The sequence below is a fragment of the Hyperolius riggenbachi genome, chromosome 2 (assembly GCF_040937935.1).
Source record: "Hyperolius riggenbachi isolate aHypRig1 chromosome 2, aHypRig1.pri, whole genome shotgun sequence".
Taxonomy (NCBI): domain Eukaryota; kingdom Metazoa; phylum Chordata; class Amphibia; order Anura; family Hyperoliidae; genus Hyperolius; species Hyperolius riggenbachi.
In genome coordinates, this window is record NC_090647.1 from 47,187,018 (window position 1) to 47,198,609 (window position 11,592).

The 11,592-nt window shown below is 48.9% G+C and overlaps 1 protein-coding gene across 3 annotated transcripts in view; it reads right to left on the reverse strand.

Annotated features, from left to right (window-relative positions):
* The window catches only part of PAK1 (p21 (RAC1) activated kinase 1), a 120,228-nt gene extending 116,818 nt beyond the window's left edge, over positions 1 to 3,410 (reverse strand). Inside the window, exon 1 of one of the 3 annotated variants that reach the window (XM_068266731.1) lies at positions 3,302 to 3,410. The gene's annotated coding sequence lies outside the window, so the exon portion shown is untranslated. The remainder of the gene's footprint in view (positions 1 to 3,301) is intronic. The other 2 variants (XM_068266732.1, XM_068266733.1) reach the window with 2 other exon arrangements.
* Positions 3,411 to 11,592: the final 8,182 nt, after the last annotated feature.

The window sequence follows — 11,592 nt, forward strand, 5'->3', positions numbered from 1 at the left end:
CTCACTTCCTCTACTCTCTGGATTCAGCTGGTGGGAAGGTTAAACAGGAGTGACCGTGTAACACCCATAGCAGGAACAAGAAGAGATGGCAGACTACATTTACCAGAATCCCTGCAGTACAGAAGAAACCATGTGTGCACATGAGGAGGGGAGGGCTTGTACGTTACAGGAAGTAGTTGGTATGCAATTGTAAGACCACAAAGGTGACTAGCCAGGCAACATATAATTGCAAATATCGAAGAAAACATATAACTGCACAGCTGTAAGCAAGCAAAGTGCAGCTCCAAAAGGTGATGCTTACAACTTACTCAAATCAACATAATTACTTTGAGAATTGTCTCTATATGATTTGGAGTTTTGTTTATTCATCTTGTTTCACTAGTTTAGATTTTTATGCATCTAAAACGTAGGTGTGGTTTCTGAAATAATAAAATACCATAGGCAGAGTTTACTGAGTTCCAATCTCTTATTTAATAGAAGTAAAAAAATAACCACTGGATTCCCTCTACTCCCCACTGTCATATCAGTTTACTTGTAGAAAGTACTGCAAGTCTCAGCATGCCATAGTGTACCCACAGATGGCATTACAAGTTCCACCATGTCACAGCATACCTGTACACTACAAGTCCCAGCATGACATAGTGTACCCACAGATGGCAGTACAAGTTCCACCATGCCACAGCATACCTGTACTCTACAAGTCCCAGCATGACATAGTGTACCCACAAATGGCAGTACAAGTTCCACCATGTCACAGCATACCTGTACACTACAAGTCCCAGCATGACATAGTGTACCCACAGATGGCAGTACAAGTTCCACCATGTCACAGCATACCTGTACACTACAAGTCCCAGCATGACATAGTGTACCCACAGATGGCAGTACAAGTTCCACCATGTCACAGCATACCTGTACACTACAAGTCCCAGCATGACATAGTGTACCCACAAATGGCAGTACAAGTTCCACCATGCCACAGCATACCTGTACACTACAAGTCCCAGCATGCCATTGTATACTTGTAGATGGGCACTAATAATCACAGTGCGCCTGCAAATGACACTACAAATCTCAAGCATGCCAGTGTCATTGTAGAAGCCACTACAAGTCCCAGCATGCCATAGAGTACCCACAGATGGCACTACCAGGGTTGTCATTTCATAGTATACACGTAGTTGTCACTACAAGTCCCAGGATATTGCAGTGCACCTGCTGATGGCACTACCAGTCCTAGCACGTCATGTTATACCTGTAGATGCCAAGTCCCAGCATGTCAGTACCTGTAGATCCCACTAAAAGTCCAAGCATGTCATAGTCATGTACCTGTAGGTTCCGAGGCCCAGCATGTCAGTGCAACAGCAAATGCCACTACAAGTCCCAGAAAATTATAGTTTACATTCAGAAGGCACTAAAAAGTACCAGCAAGTCATAGTATATTTGTGGATGGCACTACAGATAAGATAGAGAACTTTTAGATGCCACTAACAATCTCAGCAGGTCATTGTATAAATGCTGATGTCACTACAAATGCCAAAATGTTATAGTATACATGTAGATACTACAAGTCTCAGAATGCCATAGTGTGTCTGTAGGTGTCAGTACATGTCCCAGCATGCCACAGTACACCTGAAGCTTGCACTACATGCCCCAGCATGCCAATGTGTACCTGTAGATGGCACTACATGCCCCAGCATGCCATTGTACACCTGAAGCTTGCACTACATGCCCTAGCATGCCAATGTGTACCTATAGATGGCACTACATGTCCCAGCATGCCATAGTACACCTGAAGATGGCACTACATGTCCCAGCATGCCAATGTGTACCTGTAGATGGCGCTACATGCCCCAGCATGCCAATGTGTACCTATAGATGGCACTACATGTCCCAGCATGACACAGTACACCTGAAGATGGCACTACATGCCCCAGCATGCCAATGTGTACCTGTAGATGGCACTACATGCCCCAGCATGCCAATGTGTACCTATAGATGGCACTACATGCCCCAGCATGCCAATGTGTACCTATAGATGGCACTACATGTCCCAGCATGCCAATGTGTACCTATAGATGGCACTACATGTCCCAGCATGCCAATGTGTACCTGTAGATGGCGCTACATGCCCCAGCATGTCAATGTGTACATGTAGATGTCACTACATGTCCCAGCATGCCAATGCGTACCTATAGATGGCACTACATGTCCCAGCATGCCAATGCGTACCTATAGTTGGCACTACATGTCCCAGCATGCCAATGCGTACCTATAGTTGGCACTACATGTCCCAGCATGCCAATGTGTACCTTCAGGCGACACTACATGTCCCAACATACCAATGTGTCCCTGTAGACGGCACTACATGTCTATGATAGTGTACCTTAAGATAGTGTACCTTAAGATGGCACTACATGTCCAAGAATACCTATGTGTACATGTAGATGGCACTGCATGACCCAGCATGTCACCATAGTGTCCCTGTAGATGGCACTACATGTCCCAGCATGTCACCATAGTGTCCCTGTAGATGCCACTACGTGTCACCATAGTGTACCTTAAGATGGCACTACATGTCCCAGCATGTCACCAGTGTCCCTGTAGATGGCATTACATGTCCCAGCATGTCACCATAGTGTCCCTGTAGACGGCACTACATGTCCCAGCATACCTATGTGTACCTGTAGATGCCACTACGTGTCACCATAGTGTACCTTAAGATGGCAATACATGTCCAAGAATACCTATGTGCAGGGGCGTAGCAATAGGGTGCAGAGGTAGCGACCGCATCGGGGCCCTTGGGCCAGAAGGGCCCCGAAGGGCTCTCCCTCAACTACATTATTAGCTCTCTATTGGTCCTGTGCTCATAATAATCACTTCTGTAGATGCTTTGAATAGTAGTAATCACTAACACACTGTTCCCCATCCCCTTCTTGCACCCCTGACACTGTAGTTGTCATTGGCAGGTTTTGTTGCGCCGTATCAATTGTTATGTATAGAGTGCTTGGGGGGGCCCCAATGTAAAACTTGCATCGGGGCCCACAGTTCCTTAGCTACGCCACTGCCTATGTGTACATGTAGATGGCACTACATGTCCCAGCATGTCACCAGTGTCCCTGTAGATGGCACTACATGTCCCAGCATGGCACCATAGTGTCCCTGTAGATGGCACTACATGTCCCAGCATGGCACCATAGTGTCCCTGTAGATGGCACATGCAGTTAGTGATACAAGTCTCCCCATCAGTTAGTATGCAGAGACTTGCAGCGCTGAGTCCCCTCTCCCCCGGTGGTGCTGGTACCTGCACAGGTGAATGGGCGAGCAGTGCTTCTCTCCTCCGCAGTCCTCCTTGTACAGCGCTGGCAAATCACACCCACCCGGCTCCTCTCAGCACTCACACTGACCGCTCACCACACTCCATCTCCAGGCCACGCCCATCCATCTCAGCCTCCAATCCCCAGAGATCACCACGCCCCCTCACTCTGCCTCTGCCTAACCAGCGTTCTCTTACTTCTCGCTTCATCAAGCAGCTGGCACGGCTAACCACGCCTTCGTCCCAAGAGGAGGACCAGTAAGCTTGCAGCTCTTGCTCAGTGGACACCACCCTTTTCTAATTAACTAGGTGGCAAGCTCCGCCCCCCATGCAGCACGTAATCCTCCAGATGTGAGAAAGGAGCGGCACGTGTGTGGCATGATTTTAACTCCTTCGTGCACTGCGGTCTTCACACCTCCCAGCTGCATTATTCTGTCTGGTGACATCTGTGAGAGGGAGGCGGGCTGGTCTTAGGTTTGGCTACCTAGTTCTAACCCTGAGCTGAACCTTTCCACTAAACCCAGCCACACTGTCCTTATTGGTGCCTTACTCTGTTGGCTGTCAGTGTGATATACATTTTTGAAATTAAATGTTATCACATTTTTGCAACCAGTTGCAATTATTTATAGCTCATAGTATCATAGATCATCAAGTACAGTCTAACTAATGAATATTACTATCAGAAAATGCAACCTTACGCTATTCTCACACCTCACAAAGAACCCTTCCCTCTACTGATGCCTAACTTTAATTATTACCCGTGCCGGTGCCAATTTCACCAAAAAATAATCGTAAAGTGGGCAGCAGCCACCAGAAAATCGTAATGTAGGCAGCATTCACCAGAAAATCGTAAAGCGGGCAGCAGTCACCAGAAAATCGTAAAGCGGGCAGCAGTCACCAGAAAATCGTAAAGCGGGCAGCAGTCACCAGAAAATCATAAAGTGGGCAGCAGTCACCAGAAAATCATAAAGTGGGCAGCAGTCACCAGAAAATTGTAAAGCGGGCAGCAGTCACCAGAAAATCGTAAAGCGGGCAGCAGTCACCAGAAAATCATAAAGCGGGCAGCAGTCACCAGAAAATCGTAAAGCGGGCAGCAGTCACCAGAAAATCATAAAGTGGGCAGCAGTCACCAGAAAATCGTAAAGCGGGCAGCAGTCACCAGAAAATCGTAAAGTGGGCAGCAGTCACCAGAAAATCATAAAGCGGGCCGCAGTCACCAGAAAATCGTAAAGCGGGCAGCAGTCACCAGAAAATCGTAAAGCGGGCAGCAGTCACCAGAAAATCGTAAAGCGGGCAGCAGTCACCAGAAAATCATAAAGTGGGCAGCAGTCACCAGAAAATCATAAAGCGGGCAGCAGTCACCAGAAAATCATAAAGCGGGCAGCAGTCACCAGAAAATCGTAAAGCGGGCAGCAGTCACCAGAAAATCATAAAGTGGGCAGCAGTCACCAGAAAATCGTAAAGCGGGCAGCAGTCACCAGAAAATCGTAAAGTGGACAGCAGTCACCTGAAAATCATAAAGTGGGCAGCAGTCACCAGAAAATAGTAAAGTGGACAGCAGTCACCAGAAAATCGTAAAGCGGGCAGCAATGACCAGAAAATCGTAAAGCGGACAGCAGTTACCAGAAAATCGTAAAGTGGGCAGCAGTCACCAGAAAATCGTAAAGTGGGCAGCAGTCACCAGAAAATCGTAAAGCGGCAGCAGTTACCAGAAAATCGTAAAGTGGGCAGCAGTCACCAGAAAATCGTAAAGCGGGCAGCAGTCACCAGAAAATCGTAAAGCGGGCAGCAGTCACTAGAAAATCGTAAAGCGGGCAGCAGTCACCAGAAAATCATAAAGTGGGCAGCAGTCACCAGAAAATCATAAAGTGGGCAGCAGTCACCAGAAAATCGTAAAGCGGGCAGCAGTCACCAGAAAATCGTAAAGCGGGCAGCAGTCACCAGAAAATCGTAAAGCGGGCAGCAGTCACCAGAAAATCGTAAAGCGGGCAGCAGTCACCAGAAAATCATAAAGTGGGCAGCAGTCACCAGAAAATCATAAAGTGGGCAGCAGTCACCAGAAAATCGTAAAGCGGGCAGCAGTCACCAGAAAATCGTAAAGTGGACAGCAGTCACCTGAAAATCATAAAGTGGGCAGCAGTCACCAGAAAATAGTAAAGTGGACAGCAGTCACCAGAAAATCGTAAAGCGGGCAGCAATCACCAGAAAATCGTAAAGCGGACAGCAGTTACCAGAAAATCGTAAAGTGGGCAGCACTCACGAGAAAATTGTAAAGCGGGCAGCAGTTACCAGAAAATCGTAAAGTGGGCAGCAGTCACCAGAAAATCGTAAAGCGGGCAGCAGTCACAAGAAAGTCGAAAAGCAGCAGCAGTCACAAGTGATAAAGCGGGCAGCAGTCACCAAAAAAAAAATGCACCTGTAAAAAAAATAATTTACTCACCTGACAGAAGTCTCCTCTCTGGCGCGCAGCTCCCCCAACGATCCTCCAGCAACAAATCTCTCGCGCTCACAGGCAGAGAGCAGGGCTACGGGAAGATGGCGCCCGAAGCCCTGTACTAGAGACACAAATAGTCCCCAGTGCAGGGCTTCGGACGCTATCTTTACGTAGCCCCGTTCTGCCTCCCGAGAGACTGCGAGCTGTGGGGAATGAACTGGTGCGGCTTATATTAGACGCTGCGGCCAGTTCAACACCTGGCTGAGGGGTCCCACAATTGGGCGGGCGGCAGCCCCGGGCCACCCTGCGGCTGATGGGATGCATCCCCGATAGTTATGTCACTGAACCGGAGAGGACAGCGAGGGAGCCCACGAAGCTCATAAGGCTGGAGGAAGCCCCAAGTAAGTATAAATACACCACGATGACCATCTCAGGTTCACTTTAAACTCCCCCACCTGACGGCTAACCTTAGCCACCTTCCCGCCACAACTAAGTAAAAAAAATACGGAAAACATCAGTTGGTCGCTCAGTTGCAAAAATTTACAGCCAGGATTCTGAAAGACAGACGGGCATGCGCAGTCGGGAAGTTGCAAAATCGAATAAGTCGCAAAATATTTCACTACACCGCCTAAACTAGGCACTAGAGTAGCTGAGGGAACCCATGGCCACTTACTGCTCTGGGCAACTTGGTTGCCTCCACTAATTTGTAAAAGAAAGAAAATAGGGGACCCAGCAGGAAACCCAATTCACACCACCAAGAGAATCGGTATAGTAATGTTCCACAATCGGAAGCAGTAGCCAAAGTGAGCGCCGTGCTGAAGGCCACAGGCAAGGGTTCTGGTGTGCAATTTTAGTATCAGTGTTTCCCACTGAGTCCCCAATTCCTTAGTGGATGTGACCAAGTTGCCCAGAGCAGGAAACTGCCATTGGCCTACGATGTTGCCTGCTGGGTCCCCTCAACTAGATAGGCACCAAAACTTATTGGTGCCCAGGGCCGAGGCAGAGGCGAGAGAGGCTCCAGCCTCAGGGCGTAGTGTTGGAGGGGGCGCACAACTCACTCAGCTATCATCCCCCTATTGTGTTTGAAGCAGAGAGAAATAAGAAAAGGAGATATGCGGCAGTGGCTGCAAGCCAGATAGAGATTAAGGTGTTAGGGGCCCTGGGGCCCCTCTTAGTCTAATAGCAATCAGTGTGTGACGGCTGGGGTGGGAGGGATGGAGGGTCGCACTTTAGTGTCTCAGCCTTAGGTGCTGGAGGACCTTGTCCTGCCTCTGTTGGTGCCTTATCTAAAGCTATGTACACACACTAGATAAAAGTCAGCCTGTGCTCCCCAGCCCCAGTATAAGCAGCACAGGGGTAGTTGTGCTTGTCTCACCTCCTCCAGGCTCCAACGTTGTCCATCCATCCTCTACAGGTCACCAGTCGCTCTACATCCTGATTCCACTCCTGCACATAGCAGGATTACTGCCGCATGAGGAGATTTAAATGGGCATAAGGTTAGAAAGACGGAGCTGGGAAAAAAGGGCGCAGGCAGCTAGTGGACAAAAAGGGCGCCGCCATTCACTCCCATAATAAATAACGTTTAATGGGCGCAGAGCAGGAAAAAAGGGCGCCGGAGCTAAATAAAGTTTACAAACGGCGCCCGGAGATGTTTAATGATTTATAACTGAGCTTGTGGTGATTTACGTTTATAAAATGCACCCGTGCCGAATAACGTTTATAAAAATACTAAACATATTTATCCTATTTAAAGGGACTCCGAGCTCTGAAAAAAAAGGAAAGTTGTACTCACCAGGGGCTTTTTCCAGCCCAGTGCTGGTCGGAAGGTCCCACACCGGCGTCCTGGCTCCTCTCCTTCTCCCCGCTCCGGAATGGCTGGCAGGCCGCAGCCCGGGCGACACTCTCCCGAGTGTCGGGCTGCTTCTTCCGCATATGACGCGGTTTACGTCACACGCCGGCCGCCTCGCGTCATCACGGCGGCCGGCGTGAAAGTACTGCGCATGCGCGCTTTGTTCGCGCATGCGCAGTACTTTCACGCCGGCCGCCGTGATGACGCGAGGCGGCCGGCGTGTGACGTAATCCGCGTCATATGCGGAAGAAGCAGCCCGACACTCGGGAGAGTGTCGCCCGGGCTGCGGCCTGCCAGCCATTCCGGAGCGGGGAGAAGGAGAGGAGCCAGGACGCTGGTGTGGGACCTCCCGACCAGCACTGGGCTGGAAAAAGCCCCTGGTGAGTACAACTTTCCTTTTTTTTCAGAGCTCGGAGTCCCTTTAACTAATTAAAACATTATTTAAAGTTTTATCCCTTACTGTTTTTAAAACATTATTCACAAAATAAAGCGATCAGTACGTAATGTAAATTGCAATATATTTTTTGGAGTCACAATTTGTAAAACATTATTATCCACATAATAAAGCGATGACTAAGGGGGGTGGTTAGGGTTAGGCATCACCAGGGGGGTCTTAGGTTTAGGCACCACCAGGGGAGTCGGGTTTAGGCACCACCAGGGGGGTCTTAGGTTTAGGCACCACCAGGGGGGTCTTAGGTTTAGGCACCACCAGGGGGGTCTAGGGGTTAGGGATAGGTACAGGGAGGGTTCTGTGTGAGAGTAGGGTTAGGTATAGTAACATTACAATATAAATCACCAGGGGGGTGGTTAGGGTTAGGCACCACTAGGGGGGTCTTAGGGTTAGGCACCACCAGGGTCGTCTTAGGGTTAGGCACCACCAGGGGGGTCTTAGGTTTAGCCTCCACCAGAAGGGTCTTAGGTTTAGGCACCACCAGGGGGGTCTTAGGTTAAGGCACCACCAGGGGGGACTAGGGGTTAGGGATAGGTACAGGGAGGGTTCTGTGTGAGAGTAGGCTTAGGTATAGTTTTACTACAATTTTAGTAATATTTACTAATGTTTTACAACACTTATTATGAACGTAGTTATATTTATATCATCGTTATAAAGAATATTTTCAGATTTTATTATAAGACCAAACCATAAATGAAAGTTATTCACAATAATATACAATTATAAAAATTAATCATATATTATCGTTATTTTAATAAACGTAACTAGCCGACCCGCGTCGTAGCATACGCCGCATCTTCGATCTATCTAATAGAGTACGTGCCTCAACCTTGAAGCAAGAAGAATAAAGGTGGGTACACACATCAGATAAAAGTCCTGCCCGCCGGTATCGAGCGCAGAATCGATCCGGCAGGGTATCGGACACGGCTCGATTACATGGTAGAAAACATACCGTGTATGCCCAGCATGAGATCTGCAGATATCATAGACTATAAATGCATTTTGCAGAAACTGATTTTTTTGCAGGAACAGATCTTTTGCAGATACTGATCTGTTGAATGTGTACAGCATCTGTGTGTGCAGCATCTTACAAAACATTTTATCTGATGGGGAGTTCAGCTCAATAGAATAAACTGTGTAGGTATGGCTCTCATACTACATGGAAGGGGATAACATTGGTCTGTGATCTTTCATTTTCCAAAGACTTTTATCTGATGTGTGTACCCACCTTTAGGCTTTCCATTAGAAAATGTATGCGTGCTCAAACACCAAGTTTAACCCTAGCAAGTCTGGCTTTTCCAAATCTGGACTAATTGGCTATTCATGAGGCAATGCTCATGCAAATATGCATTTGCTTTCGCATACCAAACTATGCAGGGTCAAAAAACTAATACCACAAAGCGGTCCCCCTGCAGGAATTAGTTCATGCTACATTAGCACTATCCAGGAGCGCCACTGGGAGGCTTTCCAATGCCCCCTTTTTATACAACCCGGGGGAACCACGGGGTCCCAGGCTCTCTCACTGCCTGACAACCACAGCGGCATCCCCCGGAGGGGAAGGCTAGGTGCCGCAGGCGCCCCCCCCCCCCCCCCAAGCATGGCCAGTGCCGGGGAGAGCCATCCGCACCCACCTCCCAATATTAAAAACAGGCACTTACTTTAACGTCCATTGCGTTCTGCTTCATGCGCACTAACTTGGGCCCCCCACATGAGAAAGGAGTGAAGCATGGGTCACCCCGAGCTTTAGAGCTCGGGGCTGGCTCACATACAACACTCCAGGGGGGGGGGGGGGGGGGGGGGGGGGGGGACAGGCGCAGACAACTCACTGCAGGGCTCACACCACCGGAGCAAGCCATTCACAACTTGCCTCCAAAGGATACAACTGCAAAAAATGCTTTCCATGCTCAAACACCAAGTTTAACTCTAGCAAGTCTGGCTTTCCAAATCTGGCCTAATTAGTTATTCATGAGGCAATGCTCATGCAAATATGCATTTGCTTTTGCATGCCAAACTATGCAGGGTCAAAAAACCAATACTGCAAAAAGGTCGCCCTGCGGGAATAAGTTCATGCTACATTAGCACTATCCAGGAGCGCCACAGGGAGGATTCCCAATGCCACCCTTTTTATACAACCAGGGGGGACCGTGGGGTCCTAGGCTCTCTCACTGCCTGGGAACCACAGCGGCACCCCAGAGGGGGAGGCTGGCTGGCGCAGCCGACCCCCCTAAGCGTGGCCAGCGCCACGGAGAGCCGTCCACACCCACATCCCAATATTAAAAACAGGCACTTACCTTAGCGTCCATTGCGTTCTGCTACATGCGCATTAATTTTCTCATGGAAAACATTTTTTGCAGTTTGTATCCTTTGGAGGCAGGTGGTGGATGGCTTGCTCCGGTGGTGTGAGCACGGGAGTTAGTTGTCTGCGCTTGTCCTCCCCCCCCCCCCCCCCCCCCCCCCCCGAGTGTTGTATGTGAGTCAGCCCTGAGCGCTAAAGCTTGGGGTGACCCATGCTTCACTCCTTTCTCATGTGGTGCCCCCAAGTTAATGCGCATGTAGCAGAACGCAATGGACGTTAAGGTAAGTGCCTATTTTTAATATTGGGAGGTGGGTGCGGACGGCTCTCCCCGGCCACGCTTGGGTGGGGGCGGGTCGCCTGCGCCACCCAGCCTCCCCCTCCGGGGTGCTGCTGTGGTTCCCAGGCAGTGAGAGTGCCTGGGACCCCGCGGTCCCCCGGTTGTATAAAAAGGGGGAATTGGAATCCTCCCTGTGGCGCTCCTGGATAGTGCTAATGTAGCAGTGTTGCTTGCGAATTTTCACCTAAGTCATTTTCGCATCGAAAATCCTGTTTTCGTTTTTGGCGAAGTTTCACGCAAATCTTCAGAAATATTTGCGTTTTCAAAAATTCATTGTATGCGGATGTTTATGCCCTTATGCAGAAAAATGTCCACAATAATCCGCATGGAAATTCAGTCTATGCGGACGTTTATACGGAAAAATGTCCGCAATAATGCGCAAGAAACTTCTCTGAATGCAGACGCTAATGCCCTTATGCGGAAAATGTCCGGAATAATACGCAAGTAACACGAAAATGACTGGCATTAGGCGAAAATTAACGCAAAAAAATTAGATGGAAAATTTGCCTGTCAAAACGAAATTAGGCGAAAATTCTGTAAAAAATTTTCGCTCATCACTGGCATGCAGCAGGGCGACCGCTTTATTGTTTTTTCGACCCTGCATAGTTTGGCATGCAAAAGCAAATTTGCGTGAGCATTGCCTCATGAATAGCCAATTAGGCCAGATTTGCAAAGCCAGACTTGCTAGGGTAGGCCTCTTTTCCACGGACAGTTGATAGGCAGTAAAATGCCTCTCAAACTCTTACAACTGCTCGCTGCTGCCTGGTAACAGCTTGCTGCTGCCTGGTAACAGCTTGCTGCTGCCTGGTAACTGCTTACTGCTGCCTGGTAACTGCTTACTGCTGCCTGGTAACTGCTTACTGCTGCCTGGTAACTGCTTGCTGAGCACACAGCTCAACAGTCCGTGAAAAG